Raw genomic sequence first — 18,048 nt, forward strand, 5'->3', positions numbered from 1 at the left:
TCCTTTTACTTAGACAAAGTAAAAATAAAATATCTTATGTAGAATATAAGGAGGTTTGAACTTAAATCAGTGAAATGATGAAAGAGACCAGCAAAGCAGCATTTTGAACAGCTCAGCACAGGCTTTCTTTCCTTGTGTAACCACTAGATCCTAGGGAATGTTTAATTTATGCAGTCTTTAGTCAAACTGTTTTCACTTTAGAGTAGTTATCTGTAGACTTGAAATCACAAGCAGGAACCTTTCCATCAGTTTCCATGGTCCCTACATTGAATGCACAGTGAACAGAAAGGCACACCACACTGTTCAGAACCTAATTTGAAAACTGACAATCTGCAAGCCTCATTAAATGCAGGCTCTCTGTTGTAGCATGGGGTCACATGTCCTGGCACAAATCCACGCTGGCAAGGACATGGAGGAAAAGTGGGTGGGAGTGAAGGAGAAATGGGGCACAAAGGAGAGGAGGGTGTTGTGATGAAATAAGCACAAGTGCCAGCTGAAATGATGTGACCACAAGCCCTGGGTGTGTACAGCAGTGCCTTGAGCTGGATTAAGAGGGCTGGGAATCATAGAATCATTCAGGCTGGAAAAGATCTCTAAGATTATCTAGTCCAACCTTTAAGCCTGGAAAGGTAAGCCTGTTCCTATTACAACCATCTTCCAGAAAGGATGCCAAAGATTGAACTAGGGTTGGACAGTAGCCTTGAGGATGAGCTGAAAACTAGAAATATATGTCAAACTAAAGGCATGCAATATGTTCAAGTTATGGAAAGAAAAAGTTAAGTGATTTGATCACTGTCCATGGGTATCTATACGGGCGGAAAGTACCAGATAGAAGACTATTTAATGGAGCAGGAAAAGGGTATAAAAAGATCCAGTGATAAGGAGCTACAAACTGAAAGTAGGACTTGTGTTTAATCTGCAAAAGTAATTAACTTTTCAAGGTACCATGTAACTAGGGAATTGTTACAATTTTTAATGTGAGAGGGCATCTTTCAGAAATATACTTCAGTTCAACCACAAGTTTTTGACATTTTTGCTGTAAGAACTACAGGGTAAAACTTTCTGGGCAGTATACTTTATACTTAATGTTCAGAAGACAGTCTCAGAAAAATCCTACTTTCAGATAGGTATTGTAGAGGTGATGTAGAACAGTAAGAACAATGCCTATGGAATGTGTCTCACTCAAACACCCTTGACTTTGGCCTTCATGGTACTGTTCAGTCTAACTGCCATTCTAATGTTTATGATCCCAGGTTGTTTGTAAACTACATATTATAGAACATAAAGTTTCTCCTTTGAATATAAGAAAGTTCTTCACTGCTGCTTTAAACGAAAAACTCAAATAACCTCTGCGCAGAAACACAATGGTGCTTGCTTAATGAAGATTTTATCAGTATGTCCTGTAAGTCTCTGTTAAATCCAATTCCTTCTCATTTCTTCCTTATGACTACCTAATGGCCAAACCTTGAACTGCATTAAGAATTTCATGTTTCTAATTGAGTCTCCTCCTTGCTAACTTCCCAGGGTATTGTCTATACTAGAACATATTCTTTATAATCCCCTATTTTTTTGTCTTTCTGGCAAAATATGAAACAATTCCTGAATTCACATTTCCAGTAGTAGAAAAATTGAGGCTCTAAAGTTCCTGAAAACTGAATTCCAGCTTCTGAGTCTAGATTTTCATTTTCCTTGGTTGGTACGTTTACTTCATCTTGATGTAAAGTGACTGAGCTGTTAGTCTCTTAGGAAAAACAACACAAGGATATGTTAGGACCCTAACATACTGCACAGACACAAACCACTATTTTCTGGGTAGAGGTAGCCCTGATTTTGCACCTACTGTTCGTATATTGCCCCAGCATTAGTAACCATGTACCTGTATGCACCTCAAACAGTAATAAATAGGATGAAACTGTTCCTGGGATGTGTTGGGAGGTCTTTCTGTTTTTCTCTCCAGCCTCACGCTAAGTGCTTCTTCTCATATCCTCCTATTTTTCACTGTCTGACTTTGGTTTGTGCACTCAGTCACATTGCTGTTATTCTACTTTTTCGTGTCCTTCTGGAAAGGCAGCACAGGTTCAGTGCTGACCTTAGCTTACCTGACAGCCCCAGGTCTTGTGCTCTCAGAGTGGTGTCACAGCTGTGATCTGAAATGTTCTTTGTTGTCTTTTTCTCTTTCCTCCTAGATGTGGATTTATCTAAGGAGATAATTAAGCTGAAGGCCTCACACCTTCTGCATTTCTCCTGCCTGATGTAGCATGCTGGGTGCTGTGATATGATCACCACTGTCCTTTCTCAGGCACGTTGTGTAACTTCAGTTCTAGGCACCCATCCACAGTGTCCTCTTTCTTTTTCTTCCTTTCTGACAGTGCTCCTGCTGCACAGCATGTAGCTCTCCTTGGTTTTATATACAACTTGCTTTGAAACATCCACATATGGGAAGGGTTGTTCTGAACACAGACCTGTGGCAAAGTGATTGGAATTATTTCTGCTCTTTCTCACAATAATTATCTTATTTTCCTAGTAACTGATTGTTTATGAGTACTGAAACATGAGCACCACAACTGACTTAGGAATGTCCTCTGCTGACATTCCGCAAAACACCAGTGGCGTGCAAATCAACCAGAAAGTGTTGTTATTTATTTATTTACTTTTACTGGCCTGAATTCTTCCCTTTCCACTTCTGTGTTGCCCCTAAAGCTTCTTGCTATTTCTTGGTTTTTATTTTCTCTCTCACACTTTCCTCTGTGCAGCTCTGAGACAGCATCCAGATGGTCTGCTCCTGAACTGAGTTCTTTCTGGAAGGAGCCTTGCTCTTGTCACTCACAAGAGGGTGAAGCTGGCCTGAAAAACGGCTGCAAAGCAGAGAGGGTTTTTCCTTTCACTGGCACTTAGGGCTTGTATAGATCTAAACTCTCTCTCTCTCTCTGTGCACATATAAGTATATAGATATATAATTTGTGTTTGTGTAGAGATACATACAAACATACAAATGAACTGTGGAGAGTATTAGAGATCAACTTACTGTTTATTGCTTCCCCTCTGTTTTGAGCAAGTAGCCTATGTTTTCAGAATACATCTTTTAATCTGAAGCATTACTGGTATTTGCAGTGTTTCCTATTGGTTTTAAATGGAACCTACAATTTTCTAAGTGTGACAGGTATTCAAACTCTGCATCAAAAGGAACGAGCCATGTATAACTGCCTCAGAAGCTTTTTCAGTGGCTAGGCAGGTGGCTCTAATTGTTCTTTCACTTACACCGTAAGTACCTTCCCAGAAGTGTGGGAAGTTGCCACTTGTAAAGTTTGTCTGAGAGAAGCACAAGATTCCTAATGGTCATATTTCAACCCCAATTTTGCACAGGCTGGACAAGATTAGACCTAGTTTTTAATATACTGCTGATATGCATTAGGGACTTTAAATTCCTTTTAGCAAATTTATTTTCCATGGAGATTTCTTGGTTTATAAGCAAAAGCTACTACCATGCAATAGTTCTGAGAATTGAAACCATATGGTTCAACTTTAAATTATTTCAGATGTGTGTAGTCTACAAATGGAAATTTCCTCACACAACATAAGATGCTGATGAGTTTCTCCAGTGAAGAGTTAAATAAGTCAGACCACAGTCTATCTAGTCATAACAATTAGAGGCAGAAATCATTAATAATTTAATTTAATTATAACCTCTCTTTTGACTGTGACTGGTGTAGAAAATTGCAAATATGAAATGCTCACATAATTATTATTCTGAAGATCATTCAGGACAAATAAGACTAAAGATGTTAAATCTCTTAAAGGACTTAATTATTTTAAAGTCATACATTAATTAAGGTGTTTATTTATTAATCCTTGGAAATTGAATTCTGTACTCAGAATAAGTGCTGTAATTTTCTTGAGTAAGTGCAGTGTTTCTCATACATGAGAGAGGTTGAATTGCTCAACCTTAACTTTAGAATTGTCTATAATAACTTGAGGGATGCTGACAATTAACTCACTCAACAACTTCTCTGTGCCTCCAGCAAGTTTTGTGGCTCTAACATCTCCCTGTTTAAAAATCTTGTTGTTGGCCTAGTTTATTTGGGTCATTTACCAGTCATTGTCTGCTGCTTCATTTCTTGCTGACCCTGATTTATCCATCTGGAATTAAAGCAGGATGAAGCCAGAATTGTTTCTGTGGCTGTGGGTACATGCCAGCTATCACAACAATTTGAAGTTGAAGCACTTTGGTATTTGTCATGTGGCTCCTCTGCAAGATCCCCTGCTCACATAAATAACGGGTTGGAGGGCCTGCTACTCCTACAGCTTTCTGTCCCTCCTCTTGCTTGCCCTCTGAGTGTAGGAGGTAAACTTCACAGATGTTCTTATACAATCATAGCTCTCCCTGATATATCTTTGTGAGTCAGGGTTTTGGCTACCATCCTAGTTCTGTGCTTATTATTAAATATATATATATTTATAAAGCATAAAAATCAGGCTGCAGGTTGGTGATTTTGTTATTTACCTCCTGTGTACATCATACTCCCTTTCTTCATATTCTGCTTTCTTGGGACACCCATGTAAAACAGACTGAACACTTCATCCTCAAGCAGAGAATAAGCCCTAGTGGTTATTTAAAAAGAAGTGATTTGGGTCAAAGTCTTTTGTGTGTGTGTAAAACAGAGTTAACTGCACTGTAAAGTAATGTTTTGAGGTATGTGGAGCACTGTAAACAGATTAGAAAAGAGATGAAATAAATTGTCTTTTAGATTAAGACAATGTATAGTGCAGGAGAAGCCCCAGGCTTTTCAATCCTTGCAGATCCTTTACAGCCAAAAGCTGTACCTTACCTTCTGTGCTGCAGTGCCCAGGGAAAAATGAGAATCCTGCCTCTTCAGCAAAAATGCTGCAAATCTTACTGCAGATGACAAAATACAAAGCCACAGTACTGCAATAGCAAGCTACAGAGCTGCCTGGAAGGGCACAATCTCAGGAAATCAAGAGGTGCCTTCCACATTCAGTTTTAAGTTTGCTTTGCTTTCCTGCCTCCCCCACCCCTCTTCTCAGTGGCCACACAGACTGTGAGAACTGTTACTGCACCAGATGGAGCAGATTTAAATTTCACATGAGAAGTAAAATATTGGGTAAGAGAATGTGAATCATCTTAATGTTGTATAAGGGTTATCATTTGCGCTCTGTCACCCTGCTCCATGTTACAGGCAAGACCCTCCACTGTAGTTGTAACCAATGAGCACAGAGTATCAGCAAATGAAGCCATTCTAAATGTTGGCCCCTAAATGGCTGGTACCTTCTCCCACACCATGCTATCTATGGGTTATCTGAAGGTTCTCCACAGAGTGCTTTAACAGTTCAGTAGGGTGTCTCTGGCCCCAATATGTTGCCTGTTTTCTGAAGGCAGATGTCCCTGTGGTTACAAACGCAACAGCAGAGACTGATGGGTGTTCCCCAGCTGCTGCAAAAACTGCTGGATGGGCTCAATGGCATGTGGTTGCTCAGTGCTGGTGGCACGTAAGGTCTGGGTAGAAGTTAGCTGTGAAAAATAATTGCCTCTATTTAATTGACTTTCCTTTAAGGGAGGGAAGAAAAAAAAAAAAAGACATACTTAAGCACTGAAGTCTGTTCAAGCCATTGGAAATTTCCTAAACATACAGGTGTCATTGATTTAAAGTTAGCAGATCCATTGTCTATAGCACCTTCTCAGACTCTCAGACTGCTTCTCAGAAGGAGCAATCCTGTATTTGTGAAATTCAGGTGCCAAACAAAAGATCAAAGTTTCAGTCTTGATTGTGGCTATTAGAGCCCCTTCCAAATGCAGTAAGTCATTGGCCTAAAGTAATTTACCTTTTCTGACGGCTGGAAATAAGGTACATAAAATTCTTCTGAATGCCCATCTGAAATAGCTCTTTTTAGCTACCAAGTGCGTTTATTGCACCTGCAATTATTGGAGTAATTGACAAGGTCTATTTTTCCCACATTAGACTAAAAATGAAACATTTATTTTGACACATTGGGCTACTGCCATCTGTGCCCTAGTATCAAAACATTTTTTTAATGTTCTATTTCAGCTGCTCCAGTTGGCCTCCAAAGAGCTTAAAATCTGGCAAAAATAGCACCAATGTTTAACTGTGCACAGAAGGTATTATTTATATGTCAGTAGCACATTGTTCGCTTTCTAGGTCTTTAACAGCTGTATATAATGACATGATCCTTTACACATGTTAGTTGTCATGGAACATGTCACATGGCTATTAAGTACAAAGCTGAGGGTCAGCAAATCATTTTGTATTTTTCTCATGTATAAAGACGATACACAGTCATTGCGTGGAATCTCACTGTAAGACAGATGCTATATTATTTCATCAAATGTAATGATGCACTTTGCTGGCATTTGCAGGAAAAAAAAATATTTCTGTTAATCTGAGTCTATGCTTCAAATATCGGGTTAAGAGTTCCATTTAAATCTTCTTGTATAGAAATATATGGTATGTAATACCAACAAAAACATCCCCACAGGCAAGAACTAGGGCTTGGCTCTCAGATGACCCAATTTTGAGAGAGACAATAAGATTACTAGATTGAGGTGCAGCTGATATCGGTGCCCAAGGCCACCTCTAAGCTTCATCACAGTCTGATGCAAGGTCACCTTACTTCAGTGACTGTAAGCTGTAAAACAAACAGAAGATTCAGCTGTGTAAATTCATAGAATTTACAGAAACATGTATTTTCAATAGAGGCCTGTTCTGTAGTTGCAAGTTCCTTTGGCTACCTTAAGTCTAATCTTTAATATAAAAGAATACTGGCAACAAGACTTTCAAAATTCTAAAATTAATTATAACGGTAAGTAAATATAAACATGATTATTTTGGTTAACCCTTAGAGAAATGTGAGACAAATCACCCGAGAAGTAATAACAAAATGAAAATAACCATTTTTTTTTCCTCAAACACTGCTAAACTCTTCCAGTTCCTAAGCAGTACTTTCCAGATGCTGCTTGATACGACTTTTGTCATAAAACTAAGGATGCACATCAATCTGTAGACACGTGGCCTGGGAGTTACAGGAGAAAAAAAAAATGTCTTCAGGCAGATTTTTAGGCAAAATGCATGCATCATTCTCTCAGACAAATTGTGAAAGTTTACCCTCTGTTGTTGATGCTGAAATGGAAAACATTACAAAAATAAATGTCTTTTGATTCAACCTCATCTTGTTCAATTGGGACAGGAGCTTGGGGGGTGGGGTGGAGGGGGTTCAGCAGTTTGGATTGCCGAGCTGTTGCCGAGCTTCCATAAACTACTACTCTATGTAAGTTAGTAAGTGCTCAATATCCCGTTCTTCTCACTGTTCAATGCTCCAGCATCTAATTTCAGTTAAAAGAAAATTGCAGGTTTCATAAAATAAGTTTAACAAAAAGGAAAATATTCTCCATTTTTGAATGTATGTGAAGCAGTCTACGTGAGAAATTAATATTACAAAATTGAATTCATGTGATTCAGTGGTGAGTTTGGGGTTAAAATAGCAGCACTTAGAATCAAGCAAGGGCGTACAGTTTAGCCAGAAGCTGAAAGCCATAACTGGGTGTGTCAAAAACAGACTTAGAAGCCCACAGCTTGTCAATACAGACTAAGTCAAACCTTATTCCCCTCTCTATTCTTCTATTTTGTAACAGTTTCAACACACATGTACGTCCCTGTAGTTGCATAGCACGTATTATGACACTTTTTTTTTATCCCCGCATCTCAGTATCATTCAGGCATCTTGGGGTTAACAGAAGTGAGTAAAGAAGTCTATTTTTGAGATTGTCTGAGAGTTCACTTTGATTATTCATAGATGAATCAGCATGTCGTCATCTCTGTAGGTCTAGACGTAAGAAAGGTATAATATCCAACCCCATGCAAGTCACGACTGCAATGAAAGCCCTTTATCTGAGCAGTGTGAAAGCACATTCACTCAGGAATCAGATGCAGGCTCAGAAGCAGTCAAGCAAGAGCAGCTCAGCTAAAGCTCTGGGGAAGAAAAGAAAATGCTGGCCTGAAATACTGTGAAATATAAATAACAAGACCAATTTGGGTTGCATAAGCATATGCTGAATGACATGTGAAAAAATAATAACCTATAAAAACCAGGAGTCACTGTTTCCCCAAAGGTAAAGCCATTCATGGAAGTTTAAGCCCTTTCTTGTTCAACTCTGCTATACCTGCAAAAGCCATCTTTGCTGACAAATATTCATCGCATCAGTGTCACCAAGAGAAAGGTTCATGGGCATCTAGCTGTATTTATTTAGTCAGCAGCTTCAATATTTCCCTTTTTCAGTAAACCTCACCTGACATTACAAATGCAAAAGCTAAAAGCTCACTAGGGATTATATGGCAATGTGAATTTTACAGATGAAGTTAAATGTTATCTAAAACTTCACAGAATGGTTTGGGTTGGAAGGATCTTAAAGGTCATTTAATTCCAAACCCCCTTACTTGTTAACATTTTTTTTTTTAATTCATGTGGGACAATCGCTGCACAATAAAAGAGATTTTCACATAAATCTGTAGACTTTACAAGCCCATCCTTCACTATTTTTCAGTGGAAAACTGTATTTTAGCTGCTCCAACTCTAATGGGATTCTCTTCAGTGCTGCATAACCTGCTACCTTTGGTCAGATTAATATCTCAAGGGCAGAATTTTCTTCAGTGAGAACAAGTGTTTCAACTGCATGGATAAAATGCAAGATACTGGGATAATACATGGAGGAAAAGCTTATGTTATTTGAAAATAATATCAGTTTTGTATGCAAGAGACTCGAGTATTGCTCCTAACTTGATAAGACAGTTATGGTATGTGTTAGAAAATGTGGAAATCAGGGGAAGATTGTAACAGACTATAGAGAGTAAATCTAACAATCTGATTTGCTCATCAAAGACTTATATTGCAGTATAGTCCCCATTCTTACCCAGTGAAAACTCCTCAGGTGCCTTATATAAGGTCTCTCTCTCAAATAATTTACATTTAGTATATTAAGCCATATACCCAAGTAATGAAAACTTTTTGTATTTAAACTAACAGTTTGTTGCATCTATAAGTACTACCAAGTCTATGATCATAATATGTTAAAACAGTTGGTGACCCAACAAAGCAATGTTGGCAGATGCAACTTGCCCATCCAGAGAAGATACTATTCTGGGCCACATCAGTATAGGACACCTGATATATATATGCAGAGGGAGAGAGACTGGCAAGTAAATGATAGTTAGCATGGGTATTTTTTATGTTTCCATGAAATATACAGAGATGAGAGCATATCTGGAGAGGGACCAATTACAAATAACCCTGCACAAACAAGCATAATTAACAAGATTCAAGAAGCAGTAATGATCATTCTTTTAACACAGCGCAAGTCTGCCTAAAGAGGTGAACACATCAAAAAAACGCAGCATGAAATTTTAAAAAATCTTTGACTAGTTTGGCTTTGGGGAGCTTGTCAGATTATTAACTTTACTTTAACCTAATTTTAATTTTGTTTAATGTGATTTCTTTTTCCATGAAGCTCTTTGAAGGAATGTTGTTTATGCAAATAAACTACATGGAAAATTGGTTTTATAACTAAATGACAGTTGACAGACTAGACTGTAATAGCCAACTGGGAACTTCTAAAGCATGATTTGTTTACTCAGTAGTACAAATTGCATAGCTCTGATTATTAGGGACAGTAAATATCTTAATAGTGGCTATTTTAATTAACAGAGTCCTACGGCTGGATTTCAGTCCCTGCTAAGACAGTTTTGTGCTGCTCCAGTGGCAGCAAAAATAGCCTCAATCCTTATTTCAGTACTTGCCCTATTTAATAGTTCAGAGGAGCTGGAATAATGAAGGTCAGATTTATCCCATTTATATCCTACCAAAACAATGCTTCTTGCTTGACTGTTTGTTCAAAGAATAAATCCTTCCATTTTTATCCTGTCAGCTATAACTTCTCCTTTGCCTTCTTCTGACTCCATAGTTCTTTTGTTCTGGTAGGGATGCAAGTCCTTTAAGAAATCCCTCTTCTCCCAAATCTTAAATTCTACCTCGCTGTCAGACTTTTGAAATTGTTTTAGAATTTCTTGCGTCATTTGAATTTCAAGGTATTTTTTGTCATAGACTTCTACAGAATTAAAACCAAAATGAAACTGTATAACTGCTACATCTGTAAGTAATATGACAACGTTCTCACCTTCACATGTAGAAATATGGATTCTAGGTAGGGAGAAAGCTATTGCACGTTGCCATTTCCCTGGCAGTGCAAGATTTTGCCTTCTGACAACAATTTAAAATAACACATTAAGAAATTTTGCAGCATGGACCCTGCAATAGTTCTTGGCATTACTGCTTAGCTCCACTTTTATCCTGTACCATGATCCTATAATTCCTTGAATTGATTAGATTGGGATGCAGGTAGCTAAAGACAGATATACCACATATTGTAGGTGGCTTGCTGTAACCCTCTTAAATGAATATTCCAGTTATTTTCCAAGAGGATTTACTGTGAGAATTGTAGTGTTCTCCCTAATCTGAGGAGAAACTGTAATTGATACATGTATAAACATCAGTTTAATTTCTGAAAGCTTGGTATTCCCCAGAGATACCTTTATTAAGTCATCTATGATTGATTGTTGCTTTAAGGAAATTTGGAGAAACACACAGCTCTCTGGTCCTTCCTGACATCAAAGCCAGTGCTCTAACTTACAACAACACAAAAACACAGCCCCTATGCAGCAGGGGATGAAGAGAGACTGATTCTAGATACCCTGGAAAGCCTTAGCAGGCAAATTACTGGGGACAGAGAGAAGGTGGCCACCAGCTTCCCAACGAGTTATTTTATGAGCAAGTGAAGCCCTTTAGAAATGACCAACCTTGAATTTCAAAATATATTCTTCTTGTCCTTTCTGTGGCTTCTTTCCCATCTATAGGCATCTCAAAACTCTTTGGGAAAGGATATTTGTTGGATATTTACTTTATGGTCTGTTTTACTCCATCTCTGTCCACTCTATATGCCATGGTGACACAGGTCAGTGAAGACACTGCAAGGAAAGAGCCATCTGAGAAATCTGGAGAGGACAGAAAGCTGGTGACAACTGTCAAACTGTCAGGTGAGCAATGCCATGAATAAAATATCCCTAACCTGGCTATGAAATTATATGGGGCTGCTGAGAAGCAATCGCAATGTTAGTATAGGAATGAAAATCATCTGGACAATAAAAGAGGAAGCTGAGTTATGGTGCAGGATATCAAGTCAGCTATAATTAGGGTAATCCAGTTGAGGTAGAATAATAATGATAGGGCACAACATAAATAGGAAGAGTACACATTGTTCAGGAAAGCTAGAAGCAAAAGGTGGGGTAGTGAAAGAGCATTATACATTCATAATGTGCTAAGCTAAAAGAAAAAAAAAAGGAAGATAACATGATAAAATTGATAAGTTTGAGTCAAAAACAATTTAAGAAAGGATCATAGAAAGGTTTGGATAATGCTGGATGTCTGCTTTAGCCCCCTAGAGTTTAATTTGTGCTGGATAAAGATCTCCATAACATTATTAGAAAGAGAAATATTAGCACTAGGAGAGATTTACTGTCTTTATGGGAGATTTTGACCTTCTAGAAACAGGCTTTAAAACAAATATTGCTAATAATGGCAGAAAGTAGGAATATCTGGCTATAGTAAGTAAAAGATTTTTTCACTGAACAAAGGAGTTATAACAAAGCCATACATCTGGGAAAGGAAACAATAGTTATGTCTTTGGAGTTAAACATTTGAGAACTTGACATCCTTGGGATGTCTGTGAGTCACTAGTGTAATAGGGAAGAAAAAAAAGTGTTCAGACATGTCAGGCAGCTAAAAAAATATCAGGCAGTAGTTCAAATGTATCTACAACACAATGCGCAGTTCTTCTTAACATTATTAAGAAAAAGATATTCTGATAACTAGTTTGATGATAGAGCTTTTTTCTTATTTGACCTGAAGAGTACAGATGGACAATACGTAAAACCACCTGACGGCAGAAGAAAGTGTGATTAAAAAAAATTATCTTGGCTTGTTTAGACAAAATAAATCAAGGCTGGAAGGAGTAGTAACACATGGGAAAGAAAAGAATTATTGTACCATAAATTATAACATTGGCATAAAACCAACTGGACTCATACCAGTACAAGTAAAGGATAAAAGATCCTTAATCACTAGAAGATTTAATTTCTCAGCAACATTCTGTATACAGACACACCAGGGCAAAGGCAAAGAACACAGTGAATAAGTAAAACTGTGATTTGATAATTAAGATGGTCACTTAAGGAGACCTTTGCATCCAGGAGAAATGAGGTGGTTTGGAGTTATGGCACTGACTAACAATGATATTTTGCATTCTTTACAGAAAAAGGTGATTTCCACTTTCTCTGTGAAGTATCCATTTTTGTATTCCTTGATCATGAATACCTTGTCAGTAATTTGGTTTGTGACTGCACTGTGCCACAATGTATGCACTTAGAATAACTAAGTCTTGGTACAATGTTTTTTGAAATATTTTTGAATGCATTTAGAAGAAAAATGGAAAAGGATGAAGAATTATTTGATTAAAAATAGTTTCCCAAATGAAATGGTCTGTTATGTATAGGATGTTACTATGGAGACACAATATGTTATTGAGAGAAAAAAATGTAGTTAGATGGATGCATACTCCTGTAGTCATATAATAAAAGGTAGTTAAAATGGTTATGCTTATTGCTGTAATGTTTCTGAGGAAATAATTGTAAAAGAGTGCTATTATTTAATTGTTTTTATTTCCCTCTGAAGTTCGATAAACGGAAAATGAACAGAAGAGATTCTCACTGTTTTTAAAACTAGTGCTTTAGTCTGCATATTCAAGTGGACATCTCTGAATCACTTAGTGTTACTGAGGTATTTTTTGCCCCCAGAAGTAGATGTCAGTATTTTTCAGTGAAAGCTGAGTTACTCTGGCATCTAGCAATCTGCAAAAGCTGAAAACAAAATGACCAAGTGCATGACTGTATAACAGTATTTCAAACATCAAGAGCATGAGCTATCAGACCTTGAAGTTTCATGAAGCGTGCTGGCACTTGTTACATAAGCAATGCTATACAAAAAATAACTTCCACCATGATAAGATCTATAAACCCATTTCCTTTCTTAGATCACAATAAACCTTAATGACCTGTCTGTTGGAGACCTGCTTGCAGAACTTTTTATTTTGCAAATATATATAGCGATGGAATGAAATATCTCTGCTATTCAAGATGCTTAAGCTGATACTAGAGATAGGGAAAAACAACCTGAGCAATAGAATAACCAGCCAGGTCTTCACAGCACTCAGCTGGCTGTGTTTTATCCAAATGTAAGTTTTTGGTTATAAAGGGCAACCTAACTTATTCTGTCTTCACTAAAAACAATCCCATGTTGCTAGTGCCAGGTGTCCCCCATGCAGTGCTCAGGATTGATGACTGCAGCATGCTGTGGCCGAGCGCTACAGAAATTCCTCAATACTTTTATTCCAGCCATCACCTTACTGCTGAAACTCAAGGCTAAACGCATCAGCTATAGCTGTCTGGGCTCTCTCGGCATCACCTTGCAGAAGGGAAGCACTTAACCACATTAGGAAAGCTTCTGAAATAAGTTAGTGAGTTGATGGCTGGATAGAAGCTATGCCCCGTTGAGAGAAACCTGCAAATTGTCAATTAAAACTGCCAACTCACAGCTGAAGCTATTTTACTGCATACTTCTGTTAATGCACTAAGTGGATTCAGAATGGGTGACCTTAAGGTTGTACCTTGACAGCTTATAAGAGCCTGGCTATGCATGGCATTGACTGGCTATAGTGCAGAAGAAATAGTTTTGCAACTTGGGGAAATAAAGTCCTTACTCTGTCATTCACTAGGAATTTATTTGCTGAAAAGAAACTCAATCCAGGCTTTTCTGATAGCAAACAAAAAGATATGTCTCAGTTAAGTTGCCCCCAGATGAATCATAAAATATAACTTAATATGCACATGCATCTGTTTCATGGAAACTACAGGCAGGAGGAAAATTATGTGAGTGTTTTAAAGGTTCTTTAGTAACGATGAGCTCAATTGTATTTTGTTAATGCAAACTTGAAGTTATAAAGAGGAAGAACAATAATGGATGGAATGACTTTCTCTCTTTCTGTCCTTTCCATTCCCCTTCCTTTCTTATTTTATATCTAGTTTAATAAGCTGATATTATGAGAGATAGTTTTTTTTTTTCTTTGTTGGCCCTGAGATGCAGATTTGTTTGTGTTTATTTGTCTCCTGGAGCTGAATTCAGAATTACGGAAACAGTTCTGGTAGAATCTCTTCTTATGGTTGCTTTAAACTACTATGACCGCTGTAACAATTCTGCAGTTTACAGGAATGATACAAAGAGACAATTGACCTTTATTTTCATTGTCCTGTTCCAGGATTACAAAAGACTGTGGTCCCATTGCATGACAGAGGTCAGAATTTACTGACGCCGGCTGTACTTGCTACTGAGAACAAATTACTAAGGTATGCAATGTGATGAGTAGAAAATGGAAGAATATCATATATCTGTTTTCTGGTAGTGGAGGCTGAATATTGGCTTGCTCTGTGCCTTGTGTTACCCAGCCAAGATTCCTTCAGTCTGTCACAAACACAGCATCTTGTCGACTGTGCTGTCTGTCTCGCAGGCATGGAAATGCCACTTCTGCTTTCACCCGTTTTTCCTGGCAACACGGTGAGGGGAGAAAAGAGGTTGTTAGTATTAAAGAGAACAGTGCTGTAACACTTAATGAGGACGCAACTGGGGAGGCTGACCATATAAAGGCTAATGCAGCTGCCCAGTAATGTACAGGCATAGTTAAACCTACAGATTTTGGCACATTAGTCCGCTGAAGGCCAACTAGTCTGTTGTGAGGGAGTGAAAGGTCACATTGATGGCAATGAATGGAAGCATCAAGTCTGAGCAAGAGGTTCCAGCACACTGGCTTTTTGGAGTTTGCTGACAGAGACAGGTGTACTAACCAGGAGGCTGTGTCATTTAAGTTGCTTGAATTTCATAAACCGCTACGCTGCAAGAAACTACTTTGCATACAGGAAAAATCTCATTTCTAAATGCTCTCAGTTTTTTTTTTTGCACTTAATCTCAATAGATTCTAGCACAGATGTGGACTGAACAACTTTGATTTGGATGATAGAATGGCTGCAATTGTGAAAATTGGGGTTCTTGCCCACTAGATTTTGTTTAAGAAAATTTCTAACAGTAGCAAAGAGCTCTTTGTTCTATCTTTCCCATTGACTTTCTCCAGCACACATTTATAGTCCTGAGAGTTGTCAGCGTACCTGTAGTTGTCAGTGCTGAGAGGCTAGAGGGAGAACAGAGAAATGTGTTTATTTCACCAAAAATAAAAGCTTGCGATGATCATAACTTCAATCCCTCTGAACTGTAAGTCATTCCCCTTAGAACATCAGACAATATAACCTGAGCAGGGAGACAAACAACTTGGTCATTATTCAGGAAAAACAAAGGATATTTCTCCTGTAAAAGAAAAAAAAATGACAAAAACAAGCTTCAAACATTATTATAAACAGATCTCAAACTTCTTCCCAGAGGATTAATTTCTCGGTATAAAATTTTGAAGAAAATTGACATTTTTCCAACAAATAACATGGGCAAATGAAATCTGAAAAACATTCCATTTTAAATGTTAGAAATCAATGGGGAAAAATCACCTTAAAGCGAGAAGCAAACTTTCATTTTAAGTTTTTCAAGGACAAAAAAATAACCTCTTAAAACTGTAGGTTGAAAGCCATAACAATAAAATGAGCTTTTGGGAATATGAAGGTTCTCTTGCATTATGAGGAAGTTAATACATAATTAAGCCTCAGGTATACTGATGGCTTCACATTTTCAAAGGTCTTAGGAGACTAAATTTGACATGACATATGCCTATATATAATGTTTACAGTTGTATATCAAAAACAATTTTAATGAGAGCTGTTGTGCCAAATACCTCTGAAAATCCAGCCCTGGCTACCTTGTAAGAAAAGGGCCTGTCCTACTAGCTCATGTTTATCTGAAGAGGGAATTATTTCCTTCAGGATGTCAGGTATTATGGGAAATTCTAATTATATTTTATAGACAAAATAAAGCAGTATTTTTCTTCTTATCCCTAAGTTACCCATAATCTGCACATTGCTTTGAGAAAGCAAAGAAAACATAAATTAAGGATAGAGGTTATCTGCACAAATATGCCAAAGAGAAAGCGTAGCCATTTCTCCTCCTTGCTGTTTGTGGAGCCTCAGAGACCTGGTTGTTTTTAGCAGTGAGTATAACATTGGTATTACTAAATTATCCATTCCTGAGAACAGGTGCTTATAACTCATGTTTACATCGAGTTTGAAGGCAAAAGTGACCACCTACACTGACTGATATGTCAGAGCCCAATAATTGTTTTTGCTTAAAGTAAATTGTTCAAAAAGCTAATCACCACTTCTTGTTTCACTAATGTTTCAGTCATTAATGTTAAATCTGTACTGTCTTTGCAATGTCAATTTTTTGTTTTCAGTTTCCAGTGGGTATTTTTGATCCCTACTGAGACTGTTCTTAATGTGTAGGAGTACCTCTTTTTAGAGATAAATATATTTAAAAATCAATCCAACTTTTAATTTACTTTTGGATAAGCTAAGCAAATTTATTTTGCTATGTTGTTTGCTATTTCCCCCAGCTCTACCATCATTATTATGATTCTGGTTTTGCTGGTTTCTTAGCCTTTCTTTACTTTTTTTTTTTTTTTTAATTCCACGTTCTGAGACTGTACAAGTAGTTTTCATCACTTTCATATTGTTGATTCTGGATCAAAAACACACTCATACTTCTACTCACTAATTAACATGTATTTCTAGGGTCAGTGTTGGTTTTCAAGGAGATATTCAGGTGAACAGCAAAGACTTTTTTTTTTTTTTAATGAAAGCTGTTTAAGTTGAGCAACAGTTCTGAAATGAGAAATTACATGGTCATGCATGTGTCCAGTCTGCATATGTCCACGTAGTGCATTGCACAGTCTGTTACCTCAGGCAAAGTAAATTGCCGGCTTGTCTAGAGAGATTTCATTTGCCTCCCACTGGCTTGGCAGAGCAACCTAACGTCTGCCTCTAGCTGAGCATGTAGATGTGTGCTAAACGTGTCCTGGGACCCCTGCAGAATTATGATCCCTCGTTTGTGATATTAATATAGCTATTAGAAGCCAGAAGCTCAGAAGAACACTGTCAGTATCATGTCCAAACAGAAATATCAGACTCTGTGCCTGTTTCACATGTGTAAAACATGTTACTAGTGAATGTACGCAAATCTCAGCAGTCACTTGCTGGTAAACTTGGCATTGTATGTGCAAACAACAATGTGTGCCAGAGCCTGTATTGTTTTAAAATCTGCTTAGATTATAGGTTAGTAATCATTGCTTTTGAATTGAAATATTACCTGGATGGTATTTGGTGGGATTATATTTTTATTACTAATTTTATAATATTCACATAGACAGACGGACACACACACACACACACTTTTTTCCTCCCAAGTTGTAATTCCAAATTTGGGATTTGACTTGGTCTTTGTTATATCCTATCAGTGTAATCCCTTCACAATATTATTTTTTTCTCACAGAAGAAATCAGGCATGGATAAATCACAACATCATAATCTATCTTTAATGTCCTCAAGAAAATGCTATGATCTGTCATTTGGTCTTGTATCCGAGACATTATATTTTGAGTTCAGGAACTTTTCTATAAAAAATTCGGTGTTTCAGTCCATTAGTTACTCACTTTAGTTTGACCCAGCTTTAACTGGATTGAGCGTTGTGAAAATGAGATAGATGGGAAATGGCCTTCAGTAGAATGAATGATTTGATGATCTCCACTAATTTGCTATAGGACAATGACCACATTAAGGAGATTTATTTATTTTTTTTCTGGTTTAGAGAAGACTTCAGGCTATGTACTAACAACAAAAAATTTGGAACTGACTACTATGCCTATTTTATACC

The sequence above is a fragment of the Anser cygnoides genome, chromosome 7 (assembly GCF_040182565.1).
Source record: "Anser cygnoides isolate HZ-2024a breed goose chromosome 7, Taihu_goose_T2T_genome, whole genome shotgun sequence".
Taxonomy (NCBI): Eukaryota; Metazoa; Chordata; class Aves; order Anseriformes; family Anatidae; genus Anser; species Anser cygnoides.